General features: G+C 40.7%; 1 long non-coding RNA gene across 1 annotated transcript; it reads left to right on the top strand.

Moving 5' to 3' along the window:
* On the top strand, positions 3,644 to 4,745 carry LOC110434050. Its single transcript, XR_002451504.1, has 3 exons — positions 3,644 to 3,751; positions 4,035 to 4,194; positions 4,350 to 4,745. It is a non-coding gene; the product is annotated as an uncharacterized LOC110434050 (long non-coding RNA).

Raw genomic sequence — 21,978 nt, 5'->3', positions numbered from 1 at the left:
GCCGCACAGTGCCGCGCGCAAGCCACAAGCCAGGCAGGCGACCGCGGGCACGAGCGCTGGGCGGTGGGCGTTTGACCCCTGTCCGGCCCTGCCCCTCGCCCGCCGGGCAAGGCCAGCCAGCAGCTGCCGCGTTTGCCCATTGCCCAACCGGGCCGGGGGTGGCCGTGGCCAGACCTGCCGTTGCCATGCCGGCCGTGCCGGGAGAAGGAGAAGACCTACTCCACACAGACGTAGCTGGAGCTTGTTTTGCCCGGTTTCAATTACCGCGGTGACCGACATTCCGACGCGCGGTCGCCACGTGGGTCCGTGTTTCCCTGATGTGGCCACGGTCTGGGGGCGTTTCCTTTTTTGACCGTGAAGCGCGCAGCGGCGGGCGGCCGTGAAGCCGCAGGAATCCACGGGCCGCGAGCACGTTCTTCCTTCTCGCTTCTCGGGCAGTGGTCCTTTGGACGACGGCCGTCGTCGTTGCGTAAGGGCAAGACTCTATAATTAATTTATAGAGTCTAAGATAATTAATTACATATTATTTATAACATTTTACTGATGTGTCAGCATATTTATTAAAGAAAAGAGGTAGAAAAAATAAGAGTCCAAGTCTTATTTAGACTCTAAGTCCACATTATTTGAGGTAATAAATAACTTTAGACTCTATGATAGAGTCTGCCATTGTGAGTCACCTAATTCTCCCGGTATGCCGTACTATGCCCGTGTCGGAGGGAAACATGGCCTGTTCTGTTCTCCCTCCCATCCAAGACGTAATCATGGCATTGCCACGGGTGGCGGCTGCTAATTACTAGGGGTCTTGTTTACAGAATAAACACCTTAACACTTTTGTTTGTATTTAATAAATATTAAATTATAGACTAACTAGATTTAAAAAATCGTCTCTTAAATTATAAATAAACTGTATAATTAATTTATTTTAAATCTATATTTAATGTTCAATATATGTACTACAAAATTTGATATGACAAGTAATCCAAAAATTTTTGTAAATTTTTTTCAGCAAGAGCCAGCGCCAAAGAGTGGCAGCCCGCGGGGCTTTGCCGTGCTGCGCGGCAGTGGTTGATTTGATTAGCGCGTGGGGCAGGAGGTGCTCGTCGTACCGTGCAGCTTTGCTTTGTTTCCGGGTTGCGTGGCCAAAGCCCAGCAGAAATGGCGCCAGAAAGTGACTAATTAACGAGGCGGGGCCGTGTCTTTTTTTCCTTTCAATTTGCGGATTTTCGCTGATCACTGGTCAGTGCTATACTTACAAGGAACCCAGGAACGTGTCATCTGGTGAGTAATAAAACCTGCATGTTCACTTTGCGCACCACGGGATGTTTGAAAGCTAATGCAGGCACCGCCGGATAACATGCATGCAGGCGACCGTGCTCGTGTCTCCGCAAGTCGCAATGCACCAACTTGGAGTTTGTTACGGGAAGCTGGGGTACATCATTAGGAGCATCTGTACATTATCTGAGGGGTGTTTAGTTAGAATTGTTAAAGTTTAACAGGTATTATAGCATTTTTGTTTTATTTGTTGACAATTAGTGTCTAATCATGAATTAATTGTACTTAAAAGATTCGTATTGCAAATTACTCTCTATCTGTGTTTTTAGTTTCGTAAATAGTCTATATTTAGTATTCCATGCATATGTCCAAACATTCGATATGACATACGGTAAATTTTAACAGACGCAACCAAACGGGGCCTAAATTGAGTTTTAAATTTTTAATTTTGAAACTTTTTTAAATCTAGTATTGTTGGGTCCAAAGACTCCAAACAACACACTCCACTATTTTTTATTCAATCATAAAACATACATGTTGTTGTCTCTCGTATACACCGACCCGCCAACCAGGGACAAATATCTCACCTTCATGGCTACTCATCTATGGCACTCTATCAATATACATGTTGTTGTCTCTCATGTATACCGAGCTGCCCACCATGTACAAATATCTCGCCGTAATTTACCTCTACAAATGGCGGGAGCTCCCCGGAAGCTCACAGTGGCCAAGTCAGCAGAATTATTTTGGGCCGTTTGATTTCGCCTTCAATGGCCAGATTTCGTTTGAGCTCCTGTCCAATTTTGTCGGCATGTGCTGGCCCGTAAAAAAAATCCCCTCGGTCTCTCCTCCCCGTCTCTCCTCCCGACGCGACAGCGACAGGCGACGGCGCCACCCGCGGACGGGCTTCCCCTCTCTCTGTCCCTCTCCTCCAGCGTTGCGGCGTGCTGGGTGGGCAAGGACCGTGGCCTCCTCTTCACGCGATGGCGGGGTGTTGGCGCCCTCCACGGGCGCTCGACGAAACCCTAGGTACCTATTCCTCACCGCCGGCGGTGGCGGTGAAGCTCACCGGCTTCATCCCATCGGTGCCCCCTCCTGAATCCTCTCGAATCCTCTTTCCCTTTCTCTACTCTCAGCTTCCTCGTTCTCTCCCTGTCTCCTCACATGACGACGCACCGGTCCGCTCCTCTGAGGCGGCGAACCGCAGCATCGTTGCTGACCTAGGGTTCGCCCTCCGCGTCATTGGCCGTTTAGGATCGTTCGGGCCCTGCCGCCCCATGAGGGCGGCGGTGGCAGGGGGAAACCCTAGGTCACCTACCGGTGCAGTGGCCCCGACGCAGGTGGTGCGGACGCGTGCTCGCCGGTGTCTTGTTGTGCAAAAGTCCAGCCATCAAGTATGGATGGCTATGGGTACTTTGCCGTTCCTATTTGTGCTTCAACTTTAATGTTTAGTTTCCTAGAGTCGCAGATTTATTTCTTCAAATTTGTTCAATGGTGTATGTGCAGTTGTAGTACAATATTTGAAGCAGCGGCCTGTTCAATCATGTTGCCTTTATGAGGCAGTTAGTTTTGTTGTCATAGCACATGAACTGATCTAATTAGATGCTTCAGATCACTTGATTTAGGAGCCACTGATGATTATTTCTTTCCATCTGCATCGACTGACAAGGAGTAACATTTTTCCGCAAAGTGAAAGCTACTTTTATTTCACTCTGCTTTTGTTCCAGGGAGTTTTATAGCTCCAAAAAGCATTGTTGCAACATATCAATTTATGGTTATGTATATTTACTAAGTTGTACATTTGGTGGCTTAGACATATTTAAATAACTTCAATCTTTTGTTATTTTTCTAGGGAGACAGAATGTCCAAATGATTTGGCTATCCAGTCCCTTTTATCAGCAGTGGATTCATTTGGTGCTGACTACAAGCTTCTTGGGATACAGGCTTCCAAGGAGCCAACGACATGATATAAGAAACTTTTCATGCTTCCATTGGCCCAATTCTACAATGGCATTGTCAGGTTTTATGTGTCTCACAAAACTCATTCGCTTTCCTGCACTCAAATCACAGTTTAGTGTACTTAGACCAACTGTGTTACTTAGACCAACTGTGTTTTTACTTTCCAGTCACCCTTTCACAACTGGACTTAACAGATGGAAACATGCGGATAAAGTAATTTAGTTGGAGCTATTGGAATTTACAGCTCATAGTACCTGTTCTTTTTGCGTTTCCTTGGATCTATTTTTCCTGGATTTGCCATGTTTAATTTAATTCTAGGAGCAAAGGAAGGGATTACACAGGATGGCCATGCGGTTCTGCATTGGTTTTGTGTCAGGGAGGACTAAATGGTCTGTGGACAATTTGTTCAGATCTTTGATATCGTCATCATCTTCTTTGCAATTCCAGTTTGATCCCCCTAAGGCTGGGGTTCCAATGCATCACATATTTGACCATAAATGTAGCGGATATAGAATGGGTGGTTAGTACCTACTATAAAATTTATCACTACCGGTTTTTGAAAGATATATTTATGTACTCCTATTGATCGTTTAGTACTCTAGCCAAATTCCTTTTGACTTTTCATGCTCATAGGTCATCCAACTTTGTATTTATTTTTGGCGCTCCATCTTCCTGTCTATTAATTGATATCGGTTTGTTGCCAACCCTTCTCTGGCACTAATCGGTCTAAGAGTTTTTCCAACCATATCGAAGACATCTATATGTTTCTATCCTCACTTCACCATCATAAATTAATTATACAGGTGTCGTAAGAGTTCTTGCAAGTCGAAACTTTTGAAAACCTCAGTAATGCTATTGGAATCTTGGTCATCTCCACAGAATATTCAGCCTCAAGCATTTTGCCTGTGTTTTTAATAATATTCCTGTCCTTGCACAAAAAAACTTACTTTGACTGATCTTCAGGTAAGCTACTTGTGCACTAAAGTTTCTTTATTTTCTGCTCTCATACTTGCCTTTCCTCTCTATACCTATCATACCGTCATCCACTTCCTAAAGCAAACCTTGTGGTTTTTAACTATAGACTAACAAGATATGCAATTAACCACTCTCTTTCACAGTTCAAAATTGTGTTACACGCACTGCTCCTTGTGTAAAAGGAGACCAGCTAAGCACTCTCTTCGAGAATTAAAAAATGGGTTCCAAGACCTGATGCTTGTGTTCAAGGAAACCAGCTACACGAAGGCTCACATACCTTCCTTCCTAGGATGCTGTGTCTGAAGGTATGTTTTTGGGCATGCTTGACCTTTTTGATAGAATTGAAACCACGACAGCTGCAGATGGTGTCCTTAAATATGAATTTTGGAAAGTACTTAATCCATCCCAAATTATAGAACGTTTGACTTTTTTGATACCAAGTTTGACCATTTGTCTTATTCAAAAATTTGTACAAAATATCACTTTTTTTGTCGTGGCTTGGTTTATTAATAAAAGTTGTACATGTATTACAAACTTGGGATAAAAAAAGTCAAATGTCTTATAATTTGGGATGGAGGGAGTATATGTTACTTCTTTTTATTGTGAACTTCTTCTAATTGGTCCACTGGAGTTGTGGATCGATCTTTTGAATTATTTACCGCCCACTTCATAACAATCAAAGAAATACTACTGTCGGTATGTGTAAATAGTTCTGTCTTCCTCAAACTGCATGACTGATATTCATTTTATGCACTTCATTATGTTGGTTGTCCTAACCCGACCGTAGGTGGTGAGCTTCTGAACTAAACTTTCAGCCTATACGGACATCTCTATGTTGAAATACCTGTACAAAAGTGTTGTAGATCTGTCCGTTTTTTTTTGCAAACATCTGTCCAGTATTCTGACAGATATGAAGAGTATCCTGTTTTGTGTACTATGCAAATCAATTTATAGGCCAACCAATGCTCATTACTTATGTTGTCTTTAGTATCCAGTTCCATTGTGAAACCTTTTTGTGCCAATATTTTAGTGCCAAACTTAGCACCCAATTGGTTAACTCAAGAGTGTATTTTGTAAATTTTAACCATATACGACAAAGGATTTCAAATTTGTAGTGGAAAATGCTTATATAATTTTTTGGAACAGATACTACTACATCGATTATATTCACTAAAAAAGTTGTTTCTTCGGGTCATCAGCTGAGAAGACCAGAGGGTGCTAAGTGGAAGCCAGCTGGGAAGCCAGAACATACAACTCTCATGGGAGGTCATATTCTCTTTGTTGAATTTTTGTTCCAGCCTCAACAAGAGTCGGACCAATTTAGTGGTGGCTATTATGGGTATCCCCAAGGATACTATCCATATGGTTGCTTGACCCCTCAAAATCCTGCCATATACACCTACACAACAATATCCAAGGTATCAAAGTTACCAACAGCAGCCAGCATTGCAGCCTCCACCATAACAGGTAAGCATGTTGCTCAAGGCCCTACCACAACATTTGTTAGGCCTTGTTTAGTTCCCAAAAATTTTACAAAATTTTTCAGATTCCCCGTCACATCGAATCTTTAGACATATGCATGGAGTATTAAATATAGATAAAAATAAAAACTAATTGCACAGTTTAGTCGGAATTGACGAGACAAATCTTTTGAGCCTAGTTAGTCCATGATTGAACAATATTTGTCAAATACAAACGAAATTGCTACAGTGCTCATTTTGCCAAAAATTTTGGAACTAAACAAGGCCTTAGTCGGTGTAATTGTGTGCCACTAAGATATCTTGTTCCTCCTTTTGCAGTAGGAGTAAAGATGACCCGAGAGGATCTTTTGCAAACTGCCCCCAATGTTGTTGGGGCAGCATCTTTGGAAAACAATGCTACCTATGAATCTGTCTATTGTACAACAACACCATGCCCAAAGCCACATTTACATGTACAAATCCTGTAGCATCACACGTGTTGTATGCCTATGCTTCGTTACTCCCTAACACCATATGTAATATATTCTTATTTGTTGTAAGACCAATTACAGCCACTTACTTTTAATTAACTTACCATATAATTTTAAAGTGTAACACATATATTATTTACCCACACGCGCGCAGGGGCGCGCGCTTTTTACTAGTAGTTATCCATCGCCACCAACCATGAACACTGTATGCTTCACTGCCTGTTGTACATTGGAAATCTAATACCGATGACCCCTCCACCCCCCCCCCCCCCCTTCAGCCCACCCCCAAGCGACATTTGTGAGGTCATGGCCGGTCATCCTAGCACCATAACTCAAACCTGATGTCTCTAAAATGGATTTTTTTGTCTGTTCTATCTCATATATTCTCAAATATAAAAATAGTAGTAGGAGATATAGTTTCAGTGAATCTGAGGACCAAACAAAGAATGCCTAGGAAAGAGACAGAAAGGGAGCATCGATCGTCGTCTACCTATCTTTCCATATTGACGCCTTTGTTTTCGCAACAATGAATGAATTGAGAGTTAGAATAAGTAATCGTCAAATTATATCTTTTTCCATCATATAAAAACAAGATTGGTAATGGATTTATCAAATTGTTGGAGATGCTCTTGATCCATTTGGAAACACTCTGAAAATTCTTGATTTTTCGTGTCAATCGCTTTTAAGCTTTTAAACAATCAAATAGATAAAAACGCAACTACATTATCCTGGGAATCAGATAAGAATCGTTTCTCCACATTACACTTTGGGAGCTAGAAAACTCACTTTCTATTTAATCCGCACTTGAATCATTTTGCACCTGCTCTCCACCTTGCTCCCATATAAAAATCACTCCACCACAAAATTATGTAGCTAGAGCAAAAATCCAACATGTCCTAACTAATAATACATCCCTTCCCTACACCAGAGGAAATACTTCATCCGCTCGAAAAAAAGAGTGTAATTCTTATTTTTCAATGAGTCAATTAATTGAAGTTTAACCAATATTTTAAACAAATTTAAGTTTGACAAAAACAACTACCTTTAGTCTTTAAAAATGAAAAATGGTTGTGACTCCACTTCCATGGGTATAGAGGCGCTTCACATTAGACACGGGATACAACTCGTCCACCTCTAGTGCCAGAGCTGTGGGTGAAACCTGAGTTGGAGCCAGACATCAAAGAGGTCCATGTCCAAATACATCAAACAGGTACAACAATAATGTTGGGCCATGTGGCCACTCCAAAGACACACAAGGCTTCCAGCTATCGCTACTGCTACTCTCTCTAAGGCTATCTGCCACGGTTAGAGTTAGTTACTATTAAGTCAATTTCTCCAATAGTACTAACTTTTAGCCCACAACTTTTAACATAGACAGATTACATGACAGTCTCACATAACCTTGTGTACAAGAGCTTAGTTTTGCTCTCGTTTTTATTAAAATATAAGAAAAATACTTAAAGCTAGCTTAAAAATTGATTATTAGAGCTGTCCTAATGGTTGTCCACCGTGTAGGGGTGGTCCGCACTGCGAGCTAGTAGTAATAGTAGAAAGAGAACAAAACATAGGAACAACAACAAGGCGAAACTACATGTAAATTTGCAACTCCCCCCAAAAAAATTATAAAAATAGTAGATATATATATAATTTCACCATATATATATATATATTATAGAAAATATCTATGCATACACAAGCTAAATGTGCGTTTAGTTGGAGGCACTAAAGTTTAATAGCACATTTGTAATTATAGCAATTACTGTCCAATCATGGACTAATTAGGCTTTAAAAAACCATCTCACAAATTATTCTCTAGCCGTGTTTTTAGTTACGTAAATAGCCTATGTTTAATACTTTAAGTACTCCCTCTATATAGGATTTAGAAGTCGTTTAGTACAGTGACACGGTCTCAAAAACACAACTTTGACCCTTATTTTTTTATAAAAATAATTTAAGAAAAATAATATATGTGTACTTTTATGAGAGTATTTTTCATGAAAAATCTATTTATATAATTTTTCATATTTACAAACTCAACAATTTAATAGTTATTGATGATTTATATTCTCAATGTTTGACTCAAACCTTGTCCAAAATGACTTCTAAATTATATACGGAGGAAGTATGTGTCCAAATATTCGATGTGATAGGGACTAACGTTTATAACACTGAACGACTAAACATGACCTAATTTGCTTTAGCTTCACCACTGAGCAGCAGATGTATAGGCAGTGCATTTAAGAAGAGAGAGAAGAAATGTGTTTCATCTAGATGAAACTCTCTTGACATGGTTACCAACTATATCTATGAATCTTGGAATTAAATGCCTATGAAAGCATGGAATAAAACTCTTCATTGAGGCCTTGTTTAGTTTCGAAAAAAATTTCGGATTTTGCTACTGTAGCACTTTCGTTTTTATTTGACAAATATTGTCCAATCATAAACTAACTAGGATCAAAAGATTCGTCTCGTGATTTACAGACAAACTGTGTAATTAGTTTTTGTTTTCGTCTATATTTAATGCTTCATGCATGTGCCGCAAGATTCGATGTGACGGGGAATCTTGAAAACTTTTTGGATTTCGGGGTGAACTAAACAAGGCCTGAGTGTGGGTGTTTCATCCAAGTTTCATTTCATTTCACATGACATGACAGTCATAGAATTAAATGCCTATAAAAGCATGGAATAAAACTCTTCATTAAGTGTGGGTATTTCATTCCATTTCACATGATATGATGCACTGCCACACGTTCGGGCATTAGCACCGGTCGGGAAGGGCCTGTTGCCCCGGTTCCCGAGCCGGTGCTGCCCTTCCGGGACTAAAGGCCCACCCTTTAGTCCGGGTTCGGGCAACCGGGGCTGAAGCCCCCCCCCTTTAACACCGGTTGGTAACACCAACCGGTGTTAAAGGGTCCTGCCAGGGCTGCCACGTTGCAGGACCCTTACCAACCGGTGTTAAAGGGTTTCTTTTTCTTTTTTTTGGTTCACTTCTTCGGTTCTGTTTATTGTTTATATATAATATATAATAATAGGTTTTTCAATACATGTTTTGCTGATACAATAATATATTTATATTACACGCATATTAAGCATATATAAATGAAAATTATAGGCTTAGCTTAATAATTAAGCTTTGCCTATAATAAAATGAATAGACCACATCAAAAATTAAATAGATATGTAAAAAGCTTTATATATATATAGTTTTATATGTACAAAATTCGTAACACATATATACATAGAGTTTTTTCTCCCAATGTCTACAAACGATACAAATGATCATCGTTGTTTGGAATAAGAGTTTCGTTGCCGTTGAAGTGAAACTCGCCGTTTGGATTGATCACTTGGTCGCGGAGAAATCCTGCTATCGTCTCTTGGATAGCTTTGATTCGGTCTTGTTGTAGGACCTTTTCCCTCAGCCATTCCGTCTTTAATTTGAAATAAATAAAAAAGGTATTAGTTATCTAAGTTATTCAATATAATTCAAGAGATAATGAAAAGAGACATGTAACGTACTCTGAGCGTCTCTGTGGGTGTTTGATTGACTTGTGCCATCATGAATTTGCACACGTAATATGCACATAGATTGTTCCCCGCTTCTTGTCTTAAACACCACTGTACGATATATATATAAAAATATTCACGACCACGACAATAAGGCTAAAAGTTAGCGAAAGTTTGTTAGCTAGTAGAACTTACTTGTGGATGTATTATGTTAAGCGGCGCTTTACATCCACTGAGATGTTCACGGTCAATGAATCTTTCCCAAACCCTATACACAGCCATTGTGGATCGTGAACTAATAATTATAGAGTCATATTATGATATTTTTGTAGCTGAGATCGACATTACGTACCTTTGAATAATGTTTACCATTTGTTGAATTTTCTTGTGGTTTTCTCATTGAGTCAAAGATTATCAACCGGTTCTTGGGAATTTCAATAACCATGAGTATCCAGTGAAAGCTGTTTACACACATATATATATAGTGAGTCCTATAATATAAAATAAAATATGCATGCACTTAATAACTATATAACTCACTCGAAATTGAAGGGAAAGAGTATTTTTTATTTTTCTTTTTGGTTCACAAAGAACCTCATAAGATTGGTGCAGACTTTTGTCTCATGATCTGCTGTCCACATTGCCTGCGGAGCCTTGAAAACAATATAAGGGTCAACGAACCCAATACTATTGTCATTTCTCATTCTGAGCTCTCTCATTTGGTGCCTGCATATATACATACAAATCCTAAGTGTGTAAGGATTATATACATGTAACTAAACAAGTTAGAAGTATAATAAAAAGAAAAAATACTTACAGACAAAAGCAGCTGACAATTGATTTGTCAAGAGCGTCGAGGTGACATAATTGGTGCACTTCTTCGAACTGCACGTATATGAGGTCATCTCCATGGAAGTAGTGATGTTGTCTAATACGAACAGAAATCCAATTCTCTCCCCTTTTAGACGCCTCAATGCACCATTTGTTTATTGCAAACATTTGTGTGCCGAGCTCGTGTAAACGCTTAGGGTCGAATAGACTCCTGCCCGGTTCATATCTTGCCCTCCATTGATCAACTACCTCGGCTTTTTCAAATGTTTGGCATCCAAGAATGGCGGCAATTTCTTCCATATTTAAATCGCTCTGTCCAAAGTAACGCTCAAGCGAGTCTAGCTCAAACAACGCTAAGGATTTCTTTGACATCAAGTCTTCATTTGAGCCGTATTGATTTGGCACAATCAAAGGGGGCACCGGTTTTGATACTTCTCCGAGCTGTGGGACCCCCTTTCCTACTCTCTTCTTAGGCTGTGAAGACTTGACCAGAGACCGCTCATAGTCCGAAAGTGCTGGCTTTTTCTGAGCTTCGCGTTGCTTCTTTTTGATGGTCCGCCACCTTCTGCCTCAGTTCCGATGGCTTCACATAAAAGTACGGCTTTTCTGGGTTAAGCCGTTTTTTCCTATCCTCCTTTATTTTATCAAAAAATAGTTGGACCTCAGCTTTGGATGTAGCAATTACCTCCTCTTCACTCTTTTCGTAAGGTAATTTTTCTGGCATCTTAGCTCTCTTTGCTGAGGCAGCCTTCTTTGGAGGTGGGACCGATGACTTCGGTCCTTCTTGGGCGGACCGCTTCTTACTACCTCGCTTTGGAGGTGAGGGGACCGACCGTGCACTCTTTGGAGAGGGCGGTGCTGGCGGTGGAGGTGGTGGGGCCGATCTTTTTGGCGTTGGAGAACGCGGTGGAGGAGTTGGAGAACGCGGTGGAGGAGTTGGAGGCCTCGGTGGAGGAGGTGGAGACCGTGGTGGAGGCGGTGGCGGGGTCGGTGTGGTCGCCGCAGGTGTTGGAGGAGATCCAGCATTGTCACCGCCCGCAGCACTATGATGCGCTGGGGAGAGAACTGGACTTAGGTTGGAGGAGTCCCTGCAAAGAAAACAATTACAAGTTTTGTGAGTAAACTTTTTTTTAATTTCAATACATAATAAATAATATAAGAAGTAAAATCACACACAAACCTATGCTGAGGAATAATTATGAAGCGCTTGCGCCAACAAATAAATGTCTTCTCAGCTTCACCTAAGGTCGTCTCTCCGTCTCCCCCTTCTATGTCTAGTGGCACATTGCCACAACCTTTCTCAACCCTATCAACCGAGACGCTAGCATATCCACCAGGTACTGGTCGATTATGGATTCTTGGAGTTCTCGTTCGGTCGATAGGGTTGACAACAGCGATAGCCACCTTTTTGGTGGCATTCCCATCTGGTACATGCAACTCACAGGTAGTAAAAGCCTCTGTGACATCATCCACGGGGAAGTGTAGCTTCGTGTCATCCTGAATGGTTGGTACTTCCGTGGATGCGCAGCTGCTTTTCAACTGGCCTGGGGGGCTAACATTGACCTCAGGCTGTGATGTACCTTGCCCTTTCGTCATTTGACTAAGTGCTGCTTGCACTTGCCTTTGAATCTCTGCCTGCATCCATTCTTCACGAGCTTTCTCGCGCTCTTGTGACTGCAGAACAAAAACTTCCAGGCGGCGGATCCGCTCTGCCTCCTCATCCTTCTTTCTCTGGCGGCTTCTGTAGGTATCTTGATCGGCTTGGAATGATTGCAGCCACGGAACTGCCCCATAGCCTCTCGTACGCCCACCGTGCTCAGGATTTTCAAGCGCATAGGTGAGTTCATCCTTCTCCCTGTTACGCCTGAACTCACCAGACTGAACCGCCTCTCGTGCACGGACTAGTCTCTCTGCTGCTCTAGAGATTTCTTGGCCCCAAACTAGCGCCCCAGTGTCTGGGTCCACGCTTCCCCCATGACCGTAGAACCAATGCTTGGAGCGCTCGCTCCAATTCTTTGCTATTGTCTCGGGTGTGTCCCCCCTAGCAAGCATCTCCTGTTCCATTCGGTCCCACTTGGGAACAGCACTCTTATAACCACCTGATCCCATATGATGGTGGTATGCCTTTTTACTGGCATTCTCTTTGTTTCTATTGGCTCGTTCCTCGCCCTCTTCTGATGTTTTGTACTGCACAAAGTCATCCCAGAAGGCCCTCAGCTTTACATATTGCTTGTGGTTGAAATCTGGAGTCTCGTTTTTCTTGACATATTTATTGTACAAAGACTTCTTCCAATTCTGGAAGAGTACTGCCATCTTCTTCATAGTCCAGTCATAAATTCGCACCTTCAACTCTTCATCGTTGGTGTCGAAGGTGAAAACGTCTGTGACGGCTTTCCAAACTAACTCCTTGTCACGATCAGAGACAAAACTGATCTCAGGAGCACCTCGCTTCTCTCTCCATTCACGAGCACTGATCGGTATTTGATCTCTCACAAGATATCCACAGTGACTAACATATTTATTTACATACTCACCAAGTGGTCTGCCTGTAGCTATCTCAAACTCAGAGATTACATAGCGGCCCTCCAACGGCTTCTTTGGCCCTCGTGGAGGTACGCTTCTCCCCGTAGAGGTCGATCCAGAAGGCTACACGTACATATAGAAACAAAAATACTAAATTAATAACCAAGTAATAAGTCTAAAACCTAATGTAAGAGATGCATTATTTATATATGTTTACATTTACATACCTCGCCAGTATTTTCTTCTTGTTGCACGACAAGTTGTTGCTCAGGGGCATTGCCCTCTTGTTGCTCAGGGGCATTGCCCTCTTGTTGCTCAGTAGGATTGCCTTGCATGATGTCGTGGTAATCAACAAAGTACTGACTACCGTCGTCGATTATATTTTGAATGGCAGCTTACATATAATCAGGATCATCATGAGGACGGTCAGCCATTTCTATGTCTGCAACCATACATATATATATTCTATATAAGATAAGAAATACACTAATACTACTACAAATGAAAGTGTTGGAGTGCTCTAAAAATAATACTAGGATCTTTTAAGCCAAGTAATACATTAGAATAAAAAACAATACTAGAATAATACATACATACATACAAACAATTATAATTCATACATACAAACTATATATATATGTGTGTGTATATGTACAAAAAATAATATACATACATACAAAAAATAATACATATATACAAAAAATAAAACATACATACATACTATATATATATACTAGAATAATATATTAAAAAAATAATACATACATACATACATACAAACAATTATAATCCATACATACAAACTATATATATGTGTGTGTGTATATGTACAAAAAATAATATACATACATACAAAAAATAATACATATATATAAAAAATAAAACATACATACATACTATATATATACTAGAATAATATATTAAAAAAATAATACATACATACATACAAACAATTATAATTCATACATACAAACTATATATGTGTGTGTATATGTACAAAAAATAATATACATACATACAAAAAATAATACATATATACAAAAAATAAAACATACATACATACTATATATATATACTAGAATAATATATTAAAAAAATAATACATACATACATACAAACAATTATAATTCATACATACAAACTATATATGTGTGTGTGTATATGTACAAAAAATAATATACATACATACAAAAAATAATACATATATACAAAAAATAAAACATACATACATACTATATATATACTAGAATAATATATTAAAAAAATAATACATACATACATACATACAAACAATTATAATTCATACATACAAACTATATATATGTGTGTGTGTGTATGTACAAAAAATAATATACATACATACAAAAAATAATACATATATACAAAAAAATAAAACATACATACATACTATATATATATACTAGAATAATATATTATAAAAATAATACATACATATACATAAAAATATATAAAAAAATAATACTACAAATCAAAACACCATATATACATATATGTTTTGATTTGTAGTATTATTTTTTGTATATATTTTTATGTATATATATGTAATATTTTTTGTGTATATATATATATATTTCTCTGGTCTAGTGTATATAAATACGTAATTAATCAATAGCGGCGTTCTCGATCTATACTTAGCACACAGCCGGCCGGAGAAGATCGCGCGTGGGAAGATGATGTACTGTGCAGTGGCCCGCGCGCTCGATCTGGCCGTGGCCCGCTGCGGCGGCGTTGGCGGAGGGCCGCGGCGGCGCTGGTGGAGAGCCGCGGCGGCGCTGGTGGAGACGGTGGTCGCGGCGGCGAGGGAGTCGAAACGACGGCGGTGAAGATGAACCCGGCGGCGCTGGAACGAAGACGAAGACGATGAACTGCCGGATCCAGGGCTCCTGTGCACATTTATAGGGGCAGACCCTTTAGCACCGGTCCGTGGCTGGAACCGGTGCTAAAGGATCTTTAACACCGGCTGGTAACAAGAGCCGGTGTTAAAGGGTCACCCTTTAGCACCGGCTCGTGTTACCAGCCGGTGCTAAAGGTACCCTTTAGCACCGGTTCCAGCTACGGACCGGTGCTAAAGGGTCCAGCGCGCGCTAGGGCGGGCTCCTGAAATTTTCAGGACCCTTTAGCACCGGTTCCCACTATGGGCCGGTGCTAAAGGCCCATTTTTTTAGTTTAGGGTTTTTCAATTGTTTTATATATACAGTTTATATTATAAATTGTATGGTAAATTAAATATTTTGCATAATGTTTTTTAAACAGTGACATATATTATAATTTGTTTTAATGTACACATGAAAACTTTTAAACTTAAATATCTTATTGTATTTTTAAAATTTGCAATGATTTTGTAAGAAATGTTTAGTATTTTGTTAATGCAAAAATATATTATTCCAATAAATTTACAAAAACTATATCCAATGAACTGAAAATTTATTTTCACATCATATTGACGTAAAACTTTTTATTTTTGTTATTTATTACTAGGAATGCTAGTTGGGTATAATTTTCATCAAATAAAAAATCATATAAAAATATATATCTTGATGAACACACCCTTTGACCGAACCCTAGATTGTCCCAAATGGAAAAGTCATGAATACAAAGTTTGCTACACTCATCAAGTTCTACATGTTGTCTAATGGTCAACTTTTCATTTGGAAAAGTTTGAACCACTGAATTTTGAATTTTCATAGAACTCATAGCCACGCAGCGGTTTCGGAACCCTAGATGGTCTCGAATGGAAAAGTCATGAATACAAATATTGTTCCACTCATCAAAATCTACATTTCATATATAGACCATTTTTGCATTTGACAAAGTTTTGGGAAGGTGTAGTTGAAAATCCACAATTGACACATATAGTTTCATATAGTTTGTGTGAGATTCAAGAATTGGTGGGTATTGTTAACTTAGACTTTCTCAAATGGAAAAGTTGTGTATATAAAAAGTTTAGATCATGAAGATATCTAACAACTTGGTATTCAAAATATTATCATTTGAAGTAATTTAGTTTGTTATTTGACCAAGTTTGACCAAGTTTGACCAAAACCCGTCTTGGATTTTATAGAAATGTAATTAGGATTGGCTCAAAATTATCCAAATGGAAAAATAGACAATATATAAAATATACAAAGTTTGTTACACACATCAAAATTCACAATTCTCAAATATAGTTTCATACAAAGTCAAGCCGACACAACAGTGAACTTCTTCTTGACGTATGACCCTTGGTTATGATCCTGCCGTAACCATGGAGTATCCTCATTGTTTAAAAGAATGCTTGGGTCTTTGTTGACTATGAAGGGCGAAATTCGATCATCCCTTTCGTAATCGCCTGACATGTCTGACTTGTCCTCAATTCCGACAATGTTTCTTTTTCCAGAAAGGACAATGTGGCGCTTTGGCTCATTGATGATTGAGTGGTCATCATTTTTTCCTCTCTTTGGTTTCGTAGACATATCTTTGACATAGAACACCTGACTCACGTCTGCAGCAAGGACGAATGGTTCGTCTTTGAACCCACTATTGTTAAGGTCCACGGTTGTCATCCCATACTCCTTGTCGACTGTTACCCCACCTCCGGTCATCTTCACCCATTGGCACCGGAACAAAGGAACTTTAAAATTAGCTACATAGACTAGTTCCCATATGTCTTCTATGCGTCCATAATATGTTTGTCTGTTCCCATTTGGATCCGTGGCATCCACGCGTACACCACTATTTTGGTTGGTGCTCCTTTTATCTTACCCAACTGTGTAAAATGTGTTACCATTTATCTCGTACCCTTTGTATGTGAGGACATGCCATGATGGTTGTCTGGCCAACAAATAAAGCTGCTCATCAATGTTTTCATCACCTTGACATTTTTTGCGCAACCAATCGCCAAAAGTTTCCATGTGCTGACGCATTATCCAAGCTTCATTCTTCCCGGGCCACTGGGACCGTAGGAAATCTTTGTGTACCTCAACATATGGTTCCACCAATGAGGAGTTCTGGAGAACTGTGTAGTGTGCTTTATTGAAGTAATCATTTCCCGTACCAATATATGTTTTCTTCCCAAGTGTTCCCTTTCCGCTGAGTCTGCCCTCGTGTCGAGATTCAGGAATGCCAATTAGGTCAAGGTCTGGAATAAAGTCAACACAGAACTCTATGACCTCCTCTGTTCCGTAGCCCTTGGCAATGCTTCCTTCTGGCCGGGAACGACTATGGACATATTTCTTTAGGACACCCATGAATCTCTCGAAGGGGAACATGTTGTGTAGGAACACAGGACCGAGAATACGAATCTCTTTGACTAGATGAACTAGGAGGTGTGTCATGATATCGAAGAAGGATGGAGGGAACACCAACTCAAAGCTGACGAGACATTGAACGACATCATTCTGCAGAGTAGCTAGTTGCTCTGGATTGATTGCCTTCTGAGAAATTGCATTGAGGAATGCACATAGCTTTACGGTGGCTAGACGTACGTGTGGAGGTAGAATTCCTCTTAAAACGACCGGCAGCAATTGCGTCATTAGAACGTGACAGTCATGGGACTTCAAGTTCAGGAATTTCTTCTATGGCACATTAATTATTCCTTTGATATTGGAGGAGAATCCAGATAGGACCTTGATGCTGCTAAGACATTCAAACATGCTTTCCTTTTCTTCTTTGCTCAGAGTGTAGCTAGCAGGGCTTAAGTAATGACGTCCATCATCTGTCTTTTCTGGATGCAGGTTGTCTCGTTCTTTCATGCGCTACAAGTCTTGTCGTGCTTCAAGTGAATCCTTAGACTTCCCGTAGACACCCATGAATCCGAGCAAGTTCACGATTCTTTGTCAGGTGCATCACGTCGATCGCGTTGCGGACCCCTAGGACATTCCAGTAAGGTAGCTCCCAAAATATGGATTTCTTCTTCCACATGGGTACGTGTCCCTTAGCATCCTTGGGAATAGGTTCGCTGCCTCGTCCCTTTTCAAATACCACTTTTATATCCTTGACCATTTCGAGTACATCATCCCCGGTTCGATTGAGAGGTTTGGTCCGGTGGTCTGCCTTGCCTTTAAAATGCTTGCCTTTCTTTCCTACTGGGTGGTTCACAGGAAGAAACCGACGGTGGCCAAGGTACACGACCTTTCGACATTTTTTCAAAAATACACAGTCAAGGTCTTCATAACAATGTGTGCATGCATTATATCCCTTGTTTGACTAGCCTGAAAGATTACTCAGAGCTGGCCAATCATTGATTGTTACAAACAGCAATGCTCGCAGGTCAAAGTGCTCTTGTTTGTACTCATCCCACACACGAACTCCTGGTTTGCTCCATAAAAGTTGAAGTTCCTCAACTAATGGCCTTAGGTAGACATCTATGTCATTGCCAGGTTGCTTCGGTCCTTGGATAAGCACCGGCATCATAATAAACTTCCGCTTCATGCATAGCCATGGAGGAAGGTTGTAGATACATAGAGTAACTGGCCAAGTGCTGTGACTACTGCTCTGCTCATCGAAAGGATTCATACCATCTGTACTTAAGGCGAACCGCAAGTTTCTAGCATCATTTGCAAAATCTGGGAATTCTCTGTCTATCGCTCTCCACTGGGATCCATCGGCAGGGTGTCTCAGCATATTGTCTATCTTACGGTCTTCTTTATGCCACCGCAACAACTTTGCATTGTCCTTATTTCTGAACAGACGTTTTAATCGTGGTATTATAGGAGCATACCACATAACCTTGGCTGGAATTTTCTTCCTATGACGTTCTTCACCCTCAACATCGCCAGGATCATCTCGTCTAATCTTATACCGTGATGCCTTACATACTGGACATGCATCCAAATTCTTGTATTCCTCCCCACGGTAGAGGATGCAGTCATTAGGACATGCGTGTATCTTCTGGATTTCTAATCCCAAAGGGCAGACAACCTGTTTTGCTTCATACGTAGTGGTGGGCAATTCGTTGCCTTTCGGAAGCATCTTTTTTATGATCTTCAATAACTGCCCAAATGCCTTGTCAGATGTACCATTCTTTGCCTTCCATTGCAGCAATTCTAGTGTGGTACCCAGCTTTTTTTGCCCCTCTTCAGCGGTGGGATATAGCGATTTCCTGTGGTCCTCTAGCATGCGCTCGAACTTGGCTTTCTCTTTATCACTTTCACATTCTCTTTGTGCATCACGGATGGCATCACCAAAAGCATCATCGCCCCGATCATCTTCTGCCGCCACCTCTTCTTCATTATCTCCCCCCATTGCAACATCATTGAAGCCACCGTACTGAGCAATAATATTGGCATGGTCCAATTCTTCTTCTTCTTCTTCTTCTTCTTCACCTTCATCCATTATAATCCCGCTTTCTCCATGTTTGGTCCAACAAATATAGTTTGGTACGAAACCAGACTTTAATAAGTGTGAATGAAGAGTTCTTGAGTTAGAATATTTCGTCAAATTCTTGCACACGGCACATGGACAGCACATAAAATCGTCCCTTTTATTTGACTCGGCCACACTTAAGAAATAGTGCACGCCATTAATGAACTCTTCGGAGCGCCGATCGGCATTATACATCCAATTACGTGTTACCATCTGCATTAAAGATAACATATATATTATGAAAACCATGCACACATATAGTTTCTCATCTTATTGCACAACATGTCTAAGATACATAGTTGATTAATTTAGGAAAGCTTGGCTACAACAAATACAATCGCAACTAGCATTAAAAAAAACAAAACTAAAATGCACTTAAGCAACATAATTAGTTCGCGTCCGATCCCAACTATAATAGATAGATCATTCGCTTGATCAACATCATTGAACTCCTTTCGTCGGCTCACTGCCTCACCACCTTCAGCCTCAACCACCTGCGCAAAAGATTTCTTAATGTGTTCAATGTATTCTTCCTCTCAGTACCAACCTGTACATCCGCCGGTACCGTCCCACTGAAATTAAAAGAGAGAATCAAAAGATTAATTAATATCATTTAAAAAAATATGCACATATATAAGCAAATGTCTGGAAATAACTCACATTACGATCTGGACACTTGTAGAATATACGACCCTTGTTTACTCCCTCTTTCGACACTTTGTACTCCATCAAAATCTTCTGCCCACACTTGCCACAAGTAATGAGAGGGAGTTCCGGACGGTATCGCTTTTGAACCCGTTGAGAGACTGAAGACCCGGTCACGGTTGCCATCTACTATCCATACTCAATTTTTAAACAATTATAAATTCCACATTTACTAGTAAACATGTATGATACAATGGACATTATATGTAGTAATAAAAATAAATCAAGTGATATTAACAAACCAATTAATTTGAACTATCCTACTTTCTATGATCATAAAAATACACTATAATTCATTCTTGCAAAATACATTAAAACTAGGTCAACCATGAAATATGATATATATATATATATGGATACTAATTCATGTGAATGATTCAAAATAACAAAGTGGATTTGAGCTAAAAAATGATGGGAACATCACAAGCCAAAAACAACATGAAAAAGACAAGAAAGGCTGAAGTTAGTCACCTCCAAGCACGAAGAGACGATGACGGAGTCGAAGAAGATCAACGATGGGCGTTGGAGATGAAGAACAAATGAAGAACAAGCAAGAAGAAGCTCCAAGAACAACAATGGTGCTCTCGGTTTCAAATGGGCAGAGGGGAGGAGGGAGCCGGCCTATAAACCGGACCTTTAGCACCGGTTCAGGGCAAAAACCGGTGCTAAAGGGTTTGCCTCGGCCCGTGGCTCTGGCCGGTGCTAAAGGGTCTCTGCCCCGACAGCACATGTCAGTAGCCGTTGGGCAGGACCCTTTAGCACCGGTTCGTGACACAAACCGGTGCTAAAGGGGTCTTTAACCCCGGGCCGCAAAAAGGCCGAGGTTTTTGGCCATTTTGGGCATCGACCAATGCCTCATTCTGTAGTAGTGATGGTCTTAGAAACAACACTACAAAACACTAAGATTGGGGCCTTGTTTAGTTCGTGAAGGGAAAAATTTCGCGACACTGTAGCACTTTTCGTTTGTTTGTGGTAATTATTGTCCAACCATGGACTAACTAGGCTCAAAAGATTGGTCTCATAAATTTCGACCAAACTGTGCAATTAGTTTTTATTTTCGTTTATAATTAATACTCTATGCATGCGTCTAAAGATTCGATGTGACGGGAAATCTTGAAAAATTTTAGGTTTTTGAGTGGAAGTAAACAAGACCTGGCATAATAATCCCATCCTAGGTCATCAGGCGATGGAGGTCAAGCTAGACGTGCGTAACCCAAGATTATAGCTCCCTTGACTAATGCCCCCTCTAAATCATACACAGTACTATTACTATAACATAGTACTATCTTATTGCATCCATTCAATAATATGTTTTGTTCGTTTGACCGTTCACACTTCACAGTAAGAACAAATTAACCAGCTTGGATTGGATCCGTGCACCGCTCGATCGAGCTTAGCTAGCTAGCCCCGGCCCCCGGGGAAGCTGAGGATAGATCACAGATTGCCCCTAGTTTGAACACAAGCTGGACCGTCGGCTCATTCACCGGCAGGCATGCGTGCGCATGTGTCCTATCTCCTGTTCGTTGGAGCATTAGCATTGATGATGCATCATGCATGCATGGTGTATCCGTCGTGCCATCGCTGCCACGGCATCGACAGTTCGGAGGCACGCACAGGTCAAGATTCCAGTTTCCAGCGCCCATTTTGCATGCAAAAGCATGATCAGAGCTAGCTAGCCACCCCGGGGCGGATTAGGTTGTATAATTGCGAAATTAATGGGCCTCCTCATGGAGCCCCGACCGCAGTCGCCTGCCTAACCCCGCTGTCCTTTCCCATGATTAAACCAGCGCGGCTGCTGCTGCTGCTGCTGCTAAGCACTGCGATCAGTCAGAGAGTCGTGGCTTGATTGGGCATCAAGATCCCATTAGACAGACAGTACGACGACCACGAGCGCG

This window comes from Sorghum bicolor, chromosome 3, assembly GCF_000003195.3.
Source record: "Sorghum bicolor cultivar BTx623 chromosome 3, Sorghum_bicolor_NCBIv3, whole genome shotgun sequence".
In the NCBI taxonomy this organism is placed as follows: Eukaryota; Viridiplantae; Streptophyta; class Magnoliopsida; order Poales; family Poaceae; genus Sorghum; species Sorghum bicolor.
Note: the sequence above shows the minus strand (reverse complement) of the source record. Positions and strands in the feature narration are given on the sequence as shown.